The sequence below is a fragment of the Panthera leo genome, chromosome D4, assembly GCF_018350215.1.
Source record: "Panthera leo isolate Ple1 chromosome D4, P.leo_Ple1_pat1.1, whole genome shotgun sequence".
Taxonomy (NCBI): Eukaryota; Metazoa; Chordata; class Mammalia; order Carnivora; family Felidae; genus Panthera; species Panthera leo.
In genome coordinates, this window is record NC_056691.1 from 18,031,750 (window position 1) to 18,043,796 (window position 12,047).

Genomic DNA, 12,047 nt, shown 5'->3' on the forward strand with positions numbered 1-12,047 from the left:
CATCCTTAAAATGAGAGCAAGGCTAGGGGCGCCTGGGTGGCTCAGTCGGTTAAGCGTCCGACTTCGGCTCAGATCATGATCTCGCAGTCCAGGAGTTCGAGCCCCACGTCAGGCTCTGTGCTGACAGCTCAGAGCCTGGACCCTGCTTTGGATTCTGTGACCCCGTCTCTCTCTGCCCCTCCTCCACTTGCGCTCTGTCTCAAAAACAAACAAAAATTAAAAAAAAAAAATTAAAGATGAGAGCAGTGCTGATCTCTGTAAGATGCTCTGAGAACTTAATGTGGAAGCACCGAGAAAGCACCTAGCTTTCCCAGAAGAGGCTCCCTATCTCTGACTCCAGGCCTGGGCTTCTAATCCCCCCACACCGCAAGGAGATCTTCCCCCTGCCTCTGCTCCTTTCAGCTCTTGTGCACACCGGTCACTCATGCTACCGTAGTTAAGCGCTTGTTTTTATCCCATAGAAAATGGGGGCCTCCCACACATTCATCGTTAGAAAATTACAACCTAATTACACTGAATGATTGCAGAAGCAAAGACCGTTCAAGTTCCCCCGAGCCCACAGGCAGCTAGCTTTTCCGCAGCCTGTCCCGGCCCGTTTTGGCCAACTGCGAACAGCAGGAGAGAGGCATCGGCCCTCTCCGGGAAGGTTTGGGGCCCCGGGCACCTCACACCGTGTAAAATCAGGTTGAGAGGAGAATCAAGAGCAACCTTGAAAGCAAAAAGGAGTCAAAGCAGGTCAGACAGCCCCTGCAGGGAGTTTGGGAAGGGGAGGAGAGCCTGACTCACCAGTTAGGCCTGCAGGGATCATGGGAACTGAGTTTCCATGGAGTTTCAGGCTTCCTGAGCCCAGGACACTGAGCCCCGCCTTGCTGCCCGGCAGCTGCAGACCTAAGCCAAGAATTGAGTTCTAAAGGCCCAGGACCCCCAATTATGGGGCCCAGACTGTTACCTTGAGTGCCCCCCTGTTGCCTAGAAACGTCAAAGAGCCCCCGCCCCCAGACAGCAATGTAACCAGTGCAGGAAGGTGCTACGGTCCCTTGGGGAGATGCCAAGGGTCTGCCGGGGCTGGGGTTGGCAGGAGAGAGTAGAGGTTAGACCAAAGGGAGGAGACTTTGATCTTACCTCAAATACTGAGGTGCCTACCTTGCAGCCAATCTGGCTCTTCTCCCAGAGGAACCGAATTGTTCTCGAGGCTCCTATAGACTTCCCAGAGCTGTTTGTCGCTGGAGGAACGCGAAGGGTTTTCGCAAGGTCCTCCTCTGTTCTCTACAGGAGGTCTCCGTCTCTGTAGGACGAGGCAGAGAAGACAAGTTCTCGGGTCTATATGGTAGAGGGATATAGAGGCTGCCATTTCACTGCAGACCAAGGCTCTCAACAGGGTGGTTGGCACGCAGAGATCCATGCTGGACGTTTAAAGGAGATTATCAAGGCATCAAGGTACAAGGAAAGACCAGAGCACATCGAGTCCTACCATTCTGGAATGTTTTGATAGGGCCAGAGCCCTCTCATGATATTAATAATGCCTAAGAGACATCTCTTGAGTTTATGTTAAGGTTGTACAAATCAATTCATAAGCAATTCCCCACCACTGTGATAAGAGCGGAATAAAGACCAGTTAGAGTCACAATTGTATGTTATTGCTAAGCGATATCACCGAAAGGCAACTAGAGTGATGACAGGGAGGGATAATGCTGACCCAAAAGGCACGTCAGTTGTTCCTCTATTGGCAAATATTGGTTTGGGGCGCCCACAATTTTCTAGTCAATTAATAGTTCTAGAATTGTAGGTTTAGGGTGGAAAGTGAAAAGGCAGAGGGTTGCCATTTTCCTGAATAGATCAGACTACAGCTCGGTGCTCATTACACAGGACCACGCCTGTTGAGTTGTTGAAAGTGAATAAAATGGTTACTAAAATTAGAGTCCCTTCGTCTAAGCGGTCCCTGAACAGTGGTGGAGGAATGAAATCTTCCCTAGATATTTTGTTTCTATTTACCACGCAGTTCTAAACCAACCACAGTAGAAGAAAGGACATTATTACCTAATCTTAGGGAACTATCAAGTTTGGGGCAACTGAACTTATTTTATAAAGCTGAAGGGAGGTTAGGGGCACCTGGGTGGCTCAGTCATTTAAGCATCCGACTTTGGCTCAGGTCATGATCTCCCGGTTCATGGGTCCAAGCCCCACATCGAGCTCTGTGCTGACAGCTCAGAGCCTGGAGCCTGCTTTGGATGCGGGCTCTCTCTCTCTCTCTCTCTCAAAAATAAATTTTAAAAATCTTAAAAATTTAAAAGCCGAAGAGAGGTGAAATAATTTTTTCGAAGCCACCCATACAGTAAGAAGGGACTTGAGGTGGGAGTGTCTCTAAAGGTTTGTGCAGTCTCTTGTGCTTCTTATCTAAGGGACCTGGTTGTGCCCCCTGGACCCGTAACAGCTAACTTTTATGGAGCACCGACTGTGTGCTGTTATCTTTTAAAGTACACCTCACGTATTCACCGATTTAACCCTTCTGACAATTTTATGATGCTGTGATTATTTCCATATTACAGAGGAGATGATGGAGGTTCTATTACTTGTCCAAGTTCACACAACTGGCACAAGGCAGCCCCAAGTTTCCCATCTAGGACACCTGTTCCAAATGCATGCACTTCACCTGTATCCTGCTTCTCCCCTCCCAGTCATCTAAGCACACGGGGAGCAGGGGGGGGGGGGTGGGGGGGGGGTACAGGAATCTTGAAGAGGTGGGGGTATCATTCTGCCTATGGTGGGACCCAGTGAGGTTTCAGTCCCAGATTCCATGCTCTGGACCGAGTCTGAAACTCTGATAAGATGCAAACCATATAGACGTCTTTATGAGAATCTCACATTCTAGGAGACACTGTCCGCGATACAGAAGGGGGTTGGTAGGTAGGGAAACACCTGAGACTCTCTGTCTCTGACACCTGGGGGGTGAGACCTTCTGCCCCATGGCTTCCCCCACCCACCCCGTCCCCACACACAGAACGCATACACTCACAGCCTAACAATACTGGCCCATTTTCGTTTTTAAAAAATATTTTTAAGTTATTTATTTGTTTTGAGAGAGAGAGAGAGAGAGAGAGAGAGAGAGAGAGAGAAAACACAGGTAGGGTGGGTCAGCACAGAGCCCACCGTGGGGCTCGAACTCACAAACCGTGAGATGGTGACTTGAGCTGAAATCAAGACTCAGACGCTTAACTGACTGAGCCACCCAGGGGCCCGCCCCCGTGTTTATTTCCATCTGTGGACGGGCTCCACCCTCCCTGAGACAGAGAGGAAACTGACTTGTCCTGACACCCACCGAGCCTGGAAGCAAGTCTATCCCCGGCCACTCACCTGAAGACACAGGTAGTCAGGGCTTGCGTGGTGCCAGCTCCGTCGCAGAGCCAAGAACCCCACGTCCAGAACCTGACGGGGTGAAACTCTGCCGGGAAGAGGCTGTTTTGTGGGCCCCGGCTCCCCGGGGTTCACCTACTTCTGACAAACTCTCGCCTCAGCAGCCCGAAAAGGGCAGCGCCGTGGCCGCGGGGCGCAGGGAAGCGCTGCCCAGCTTCTCTCTGATGCAGGAGGCTGTCTCCAAAGGGCGGCTTATAACCACTAACTTGCGTGGGTGGCTATCTTGCAGCTGATTTCCCTTGAGAGGTGGTTGTTCTCCATCCACAGGGTCAGCAAGAGTAGCTGCCTCATGGCCACCACCCTGTGTAGCCAATTGAGTCTTCAAGTGCCCTCGGGGGGGTTAGGGGAGGCACGATCTGGGATCCGGGCTTTGAGCCACGCGTCAAGAGTTAACATTTCGATGCTGAAACTCCTTACTTTGGCAAATGAGGCCGACGGCCCTACCCCACGTGATTACTGGAGGTGCAATGAGCTAACCTACCCCCAGTACCTGATAATGGTCACTAATATTCCGAAAGCCGCTGGGCCGGGTGCTGGGGTCGGTTTCCTCGTTTGATCCTCACCACGTCCTGTGAGAGACTGTCCGCGATACTCCGGAGAAGAATGTCAGGGAAATCTGCGATTTGCTTCCCGTCAGATAGTTGGAGAAAGAAGCCCACATCAAACCCAGCCGGGGATGACTCCAACATTTGTGTCTTTGCCCAACCCCAGGGCTTCCTACTAGGTCGGCCTGCGGCGGGCACACAGGTACTTTGGTTCACCCCGCCCCCCTTGGTTTTGATATGCATACTTGGGCTTTTTAAAAAGCACAGTTTGGTCACTCCCCATACAACATATGGCATCCCGAGTAATCAAATGCCTACCCGGTCACTAAGGGGCTGAGGCATTCTGGGTGCTGTGCTCCATTCAGACCCATCACCAGGCAAACCAACAGATGTCTTAGAAGGCAGCATCGACTGCCTGTGAACGGGCAGTGTTAATGATGACCCAATAAAACGCTGCGTGTCAATTACCAGCTACAGCCAATTACTAGCTACAGAGCTACCGGACGGACGGAGCCCTAGGTCTTGGGATGCAAACTCCTCCTCCTTCCAGGAGCTTCCCCTTTCTCTTAATTAGCAATTAGGCTGCAATGCTTTAGACCAGCAGGTTAGGCTTGAGGGAAGACTAAGGGAGCAGCGGAAAGGAAAGATGGAGCCAACATTTCTGCAGCCTGTGGCTGCCGAGGAAGAAAAGGAGGATAATTTGAGGATGTTCCCTCCCCTGGGGCACTGGCGTGGGGGACGGGCCAGCAGCTGTACTCTGAAGGGTTTAAGAGCAAGTAATAAACGTGGGTTAGGGAGGCTCCCTGGGTCACCATAGAAACGAAAGTGGAGGATAACAAGCCTCATCCTCATGCCTGTGTTCCAGGACCCCGACCACCACGGAGAACATTGGGTTTTAAGCTCCTCAGGGAAGGCTTTTGGGCTTTAACCGATCTGATCTGCATGCGAAAACTCCTGTTTAGTTCGAGAGCGTCGGGAAGGCTCGATGGTCCTGATAGTTTCACCTGCCATCCTTCATCACCTCCAGAGTGAAAGGATGCGGAACAGCCCTTCGGGCTCACTGGGGTGCACACGGGACCTCTGTCCACCCAAGTCGTTCCCTTTCTCGGTTAGTCTGCCTCGGTGTCCCTCACCCGAGTGTGACCTGCCTCGGGTCATCGGTGATGTTTTCCAAAAGGTAAATGAGTCATTCTTTCAAATGACGGTCACCCACTTGTGTCCCTGTATCTTGACCCCCGGATCCCCTCGCTGTGAACGCATCGGATAATGTACAGTTTCCCCCAGGGGAGTGGTCCCACTGCGGCCACAAGTGGTGGGGGCATTGGGATAGCATCAAACCCAAAGACTAGGGGGACTGAGTGCACTAGAGAATCTGTAGAAATTCTAGGCTCCGGGCACCCGGGGGGCTCAGTCAGGTAAGCGCCCGACCCTTAATTTCGGCTCAAGTCATGATGTCGCCGACGTGGGATCAAGCCCTCTGTCGGACTCCATGCTGAGCGTGGAGCCTTCTTGAGATACCCTCTCCCTCTCTCTCTGCCCCTCCCTTGTACGTGCATGTGCTCTGTCTCTCAAAATAAATAAATCAACTTAAAAAAAAAATTCCAGGCTCACTTTCAGAAATAATAAAGATAGCCCACGAAATAAAGAGACCAGCAAGACATTTTACACACCTCAAATGGGCAATAAATCGATTTCCATCTACCATACTGTACTTACAGGAAATATTCATGATCCCGCAGTTTGGATGAAGGGCTTTATTTATTTTATTTAATTGCAGATACTAATCACACTCACGCCTTTTGTCCCCTCTTGTGTCTGGTTTTACAACCAACTGTTCAGTGTCTTTTCAATTTTAGCATCCTTAAGCTAGAACTTAGAGGGACTGTCACAAACACAGAGGCAATGCAAAATTCTCCTAATTGAGGAAAAGATATACAAGGACCAATCCATCTATACTAGATTTTCATATAAATTGGAGGAGCAGAGAGAGATTACTATAATTCTGGTTATAAATGATTTCTGAGGAGCCCGTTTATTTTGCTTTCGGACAGCAGTTAAAGCAGTATAGAAAATTCCTGTGCAGAGCGCCAATTAATTATTTTATTCATTCAAAAATACCATTTGGGTTTCCTCTCAGGAGCTTCTAATCTAGTGGACAGACCAAACTGCTTGTAAAAATCTCAATTTGGGATAAACAGAATTGCCTTTTAATAAATACTGGCCACTTTCTCAGAGAAAATAAATTTGGAGAGTTTTTTCAATCATTGAGGAAATTTGCTCGGTACAATGTGCCGGCTCAAAGTTCACTTGTTTTCACAGTGAATTCCTTTCCGATACCCTTACCTCACCAAACGCTTCAGACCAGGCTTGTACTCAAGGTCCATTTTTTTTTTTTTTTTTTTTTTTTATAAATAGCAAAGCTACTCGGAACGCCAAAAAGGGAATTGAATCCATACCAGGGAAACACTGCAGAGAGTCTGGACTCCGGCTAAGACATACCTGGGTCATAGCCCAACTCTGTCACTTACCTAGCCGAATTAATTTATGCAAGATGTTTCATCTCTCTGAGCCTCCGTTTCTCATTCATAAAAGGGCTGTTGTCTGGATTAAACGTTACATAGAACAGAACGTAATACAGCGGGTGTCGGTGAATGGGAACTTCACCGATGTAGTGGTGATTGCTACATCACCACTACGTTCCGGTGTGTTGGCCAAAGCTTCACTTTGGATACCCCCCCCCCTTTTTTTTTAGCAGCCTGACTGTGGTCAGGGCCCAAACAACAGTGGACACACAAAGGATCAACTCTTTTTTTTTGTTAATTTTTTTTTTTTAACGTTTATTCATTTTTGAGACAGAGAGAGACAGAGCATGAACGGGGGAGGGTCAGAGACAGAGAGGGAGACTCAGAATCCGAAGCGGGCTCCAGGCTCCGAGCCGTCGGCACAGAGCCCGACGCGGGGCTCGAACTCACGGACCGCGAGACCATGACCCGAGCTGAAGTCGGACGCCCAACCAACTGAGCCCCCCGGGCGCCCCGAAAAGGATCAACTCTTAATTCCTTGCTCTTTGGACAACACGCAGGCGGGAGGAAACCAAACCTTTGCACGTGCGTTGGATCCACAATTCACCATCCATCCTTTTTTTGCGGGGGCGCCAACCCATGGGGGCACCAGAGTAGCATTGCAGAGCATCTGAGAATTAAAAAAAGCAAGGGGACCAGGAAGGAGAAGTCCGGTCGATCAGAAAAGCCTGGGTGGGAGGGAAAAGGGAAGTCACTGTTGAGAGGGCAAAATGGGACAGCGGTGGCTCCCAGACACCTCCAGGCTGTGGGAACAGACCTCTCTTTCTACCTGCTGGATGTTTAGTTTGCCTCTAGTTCCCAAAGGGAGCAACAACAACCAACAAAAAAAAACAAAACCCAAGGATTCCATCAGCCAGATGTCTCCATTTTCATGAGCTTTATCCATTTATCCACTGACCCCATTAGCACAGGACATCTCCCAAGATCCAGTTCAACACACTGGCTCTCCAAGACAGTTGGTGCTCTCTGGACACATCCCCCCAGGGCAGACAATCCTGAGGTTTTGGGTTAAAATTAAGTATTGGCCTGGTAAGGAACAAACTCGGTGTATAGAATTGTTTGGGGCAAGGGGGACGGGGCAGTATCTATAAGATAAAATTTATACTTTTAACCATTATTAGTATACAGTTCTGGTCCTTATTATATTCACACCACCATTCATCCGTCTCCAGAACTTTTCCATCTTCCCCAGGTGCAATCCTGTACCCATTAAGCAATAACTCACGTTCCCCTCCCCCTAAGCCCCTAAGAACCTCCATTCTATTTTTCTGTCCCTTTGAACCTGACCACCCCAGGTACCTTACATAAATGGAAAACACACAGCATTTGTTCTTTTGTGACTGGCTTGTTTCGCTCAGCGTTAACATTTTCCAAGTCCATCCATGTCGTAGCACGTGTCAATTTCCTTCCTTTTTAAGGCTGAACGATTATGTAAACTCGTAAGCGAAGATGCTGCCGGTTCCCTGGACGGCCTCATACTTTGAGCCTGGCTATAAAATGTCACGCTCAACAAGGCTTTAAAAACTGAATTATTTCATTAGTATATAACTTGAAAGTGTTCCTGAGTATTAATTATAGCTGGTAAAAAGTAACAAGTGCCTGGATTTCTTTTCACGGACACCGTCTTCACACGGCGGTATCTTAAGTTGGAAACTAGGTATTGGCATCCTTGCAAAGAAATACCGGCACTTGGTTAGTGCCTGGGGCTGCAGAGTCTTTCGGGGAAGTCACACTCCATGATTCCCTGGCATCTGGTGACAAAGCACGTACACAGAAGCCTCCAGATAATTCAGGATCCCGAGGTTGCTCCCTGAAATAACCAGACCCAAACCAAACGGCTAATGTCTCATCAAACGTTCTTCCCGTTCTCTCTTACAAATCACCCTTGCTAAAAAGTTGTTTCACGCTCACATCGCTATCTACTTATGGGTTTATTAATTTATTTAGTATTTTTATGTCTACAACGTATGTTTTCTTAAATGCTGCAAAAAATTTGGTTCCAGTCCATAGAGGCTATTACAGAGTACACAAGAAAGCCTAGCCCTTCTGTAGGAGGAAGGAAGGTCTCCCGGCCATGTATGCGTAAAAATTATTCTTTTTTTTTTTTAATTTTTTTTTAACCTTTATTTTTGAGACAGAGAGAGACAGAGCATGAATGGGGGAGGGTCAGGGAGAGGGAGACACAGAATCTGAAACAGGCTCCAGGCTCTGAGCTGTCAGCACAGAGCCCGACGCGGGGCTCGGACCGTGAGATCATGACCTGAGCCGAAGTCGGCCGCTTAACCGACTGAGCCACCCAGGCGCCCCTCTTGTAAATTTTTCAGTGGAGAAGTATGCCTTTCTAAGCTATGTCTTCAACTTTTGAGACATCACCTCTCCCCATGAGACACCCCTTCCTCTCTGTCCTTTGAACTATTACAGGATGAGATGAGAAAGGAACTAAAAGGGGAATGGAATTTTTGTGATCACAGTAGAAAGATAATTTGGACTGAATAATAGATGAAGACACCAGAAGGAAGAGCTTGTAGGATGAGGTGGAGAACAAAATATTGGCCCCTGAAGTCTGTGCTACAAGTGATTTTTTTCCAAGAATTTTGTATATCACGCCTGTCATAAACATTTAGTTTCATTGTGCAATGAAGACAGATGACAAGAATTTGCTGCTCCAACAACCAGGAAAAAAAAAAAAAAAAAAGCAACGCCACTATGTCCTTGGAATCTGGCTTTTTTTGGTTTCAAATGTGCAGTGGGAAACTTGTGCCTGCAAGGGCTGGGGTTGGGGACAGTTGTTTCTGTAACTAATTGGACATCTACATAATCATAAAAATCGGGGCAGGTCCCTCGATTCTCATCTGTTCTAAAGCCAGCACTTGCTCTAAAGTTAGGAGGCATGCAGGCTTGAGAGAGGTGCACAGCTAAGCTGTCCCACGCTGACTCACTTACATAAGCGTCAAGGTTATGAAGGTTTTCTCCACTTTGGGTCTAAGTGGTAGGAAGGAAAAACATGTTTTAAGAGTCAGCCATCAGGGAAGAAAAGTGCTTGGGAAGGTCTTAGCTTAGGGAGAACTTTTGTAGATAGGAGGATGATGGGAGATGTGAAGAAATGATTGAAGGCAAAGAGGCTGGTGGAAAACCGTTGTGGGGAAAGTTCCAGAACATGAGGTGGACAGCCAACAATGGCCAGGAATAAGGTACATACCTTCCATGGAGAGGAGAGACCAGTGAACAATCAAGAGAGAGGGAGGAATTTTGGCATTGAGAGAAAGGATGCTGGAGAAACTTGGTACCTCATCAGCAAATTAGGAAGTGAGGTCACCTTCTGAGAAAGAATTTGGAATTCTGGAACTTGGGTCTTGGGAAGTTTTGGCCTAGCCCCAGTAAGAAATATAAGAGGTAACGGGAAAGGTGAATAAAAGAATGATCAAGCGGGTGAGCTAGAGTCGTAGTGGAACATTAGAAGGGTGTGAAATCTCAGACATGGGGCAGTTTCAAGTGACGATTCGATCTAAGGTGGTTGAGCAGATCAAGTACAAAGCCAAGGTATCAGTGCCACCTACTGGCTTATGGAAGCCAATGAGGAGGCAAATAAGAGCTACAGAGAATTTTAAATGTTTACAGCACTATCTGGATAACATTTGCTTGACCTAACCATGTATCCTCTGTAATTACAAAGGAGACTTTGGGTATAGAAATGGCAAAACTCTCAGAACCATCTAAATAGCATTTGATTTAGCAGAGCAAGGTGCATTTAGCTTAAAATCCTACCCTTGTGTTGCAACCAATACACCATGGAAATTAAGGTGGATGGCTATCAAGAGTTCGGAAAAACAAACCCCTGTGTCTGTTCCTATAGGCGTGAATGTCAAGGTAAAGTACCAGTAGAGCGGACAGTCTGGTGTGTATGCCTTTGCTTTTCTGTTCTAGATGTTAATCTAGACTGTCCAAGGAAGTGAAAGGCTACCGGCTAGCATTTGGATTATAACGATCTCTTTTCAAATCATTCTTCTCAAAAATCCTTGAGGACCAAAGAGCAGGCTCTTTTCTGTTTGTATATGTCTAAATCTCACCTACTACCCAGCACATGGATGTTCAAAAAGTATCCATGGAACGAATGCATGAACAAATGAATAATCTATGATCCTACGTTTCTCTAGAATACACTTTCTTTGGGTTTGGAAGCCTCTGGAAACCATCCCTCACTCCTCTTCCACTCAGCACATGCCTTTGGAAAGATACATAGCGACCATCCAGCTCCGTAAACACAAATTATTAGCATTAGCAATGTAGGCAAGATCTACTCCTTCCTACCAGGTCTGCCTTTATCTTGTGAGTATCTGGACTGATAATCACTACTCAGTTGGTTGTGGTAAAAGTCACACTGTGACAAAGGTGGGAGAGATGACAGCAAGGGCAATCATTAGGAGGTAGAATGGGGAGCCTGAATAAATAAAAGGCCATATAAACATGAGGCCTATATTGAATGAGGCAGTCTCAGCTTGAAATCACCCATTCCTACTAGGCAGAAGTCCCAGCTTTTTTTCTCCCTTGGAAACCAAGCTTTATGATGACCAAGAATGCAATTTGTCCATTTCTAATACCTTTGTGTGAATTAGCAAAAGGTGTCCCCTACAGGGGCAGAGGCAGAGACAGCCAAACCAGAGTGCGTGGCTTGGTGAGATGAACATGGGCTGGATTTCTGCTTCCACATGGCCACTGGGACAGGCACCTTGTGCAGTGAACAACCTGCACGTTTGCATTCTTTGCCCCCACTGGGTACTCACTCTTTGGGGTATTGGGCTCCCAGGAGTCGCTCCTGAGCTAAAAACCATGGTTCCATTCTAAAAGTTATATATCAGGGGAGCCTGGGTGGCTCAGTCGGTTAAGCGACCACCTTCAGCTCAGGTCATGATCTCACGGTTTACAAGTTCAAGCCCTGCGTCGGGCTCTGTGCTGATGGCTCAGAGCCTGGAACCTGCTTTGGATTCTCCCTCTGTCTCTCTGTCCCTCCCCTGCTTGTGCTCTGTCTCTGTCTCTCTCTCTCCCCCTCTCTCGAAAATAAAAAAATGAAAAGTTATGTTTTTTCTTTAAAAAAAAATCAAAAGTTACATATCAGATTCCTTGGCAACGACCGAGCAACAAAGAACAGAGTCTGGGATGTGCAGGATATGCCACATTAGATAGATAATTGCATTGCTCCGAATATGTACTTTTCCCCTTTAGTTAACAAAACTTACAGAGTAACGACATCAAAGGCTTTTTCCGTGTAGAAGGACAAAATCTCCCTGCCGCCTCATTTTCATTTTTGTGGTTAGTGCAAGGGAAGGATTTATATATCTAAGGTTACCTCACCTAGTAACCTTACCTAGTTCAGTAAAGCCATGGGACAATGCAGAGGGGTGAACTTCCTTCAATTTCTCACCAGTCAAGTCTATGTTTCCATGGCTTCAAAGCAACTACAATAAAGCAGGCAGCAAATCTTAGCGTTTCAGTGAGACTTGGTTAAACCATG

At 47.4% G+C, this 12,047-nt stretch overlaps 1 protein-coding gene across 2 annotated transcripts in view; it reads left to right on the forward strand.

Moving 5' to 3' along the window:
• Positions 1–12,047, forward strand: part of PCSK5 (proprotein convertase subtilisin/kexin type 5) — a 447,663-nt gene that overhangs the window by 333,246 nt on the left and 102,370 nt on the right. The window lies entirely within an intron of this gene.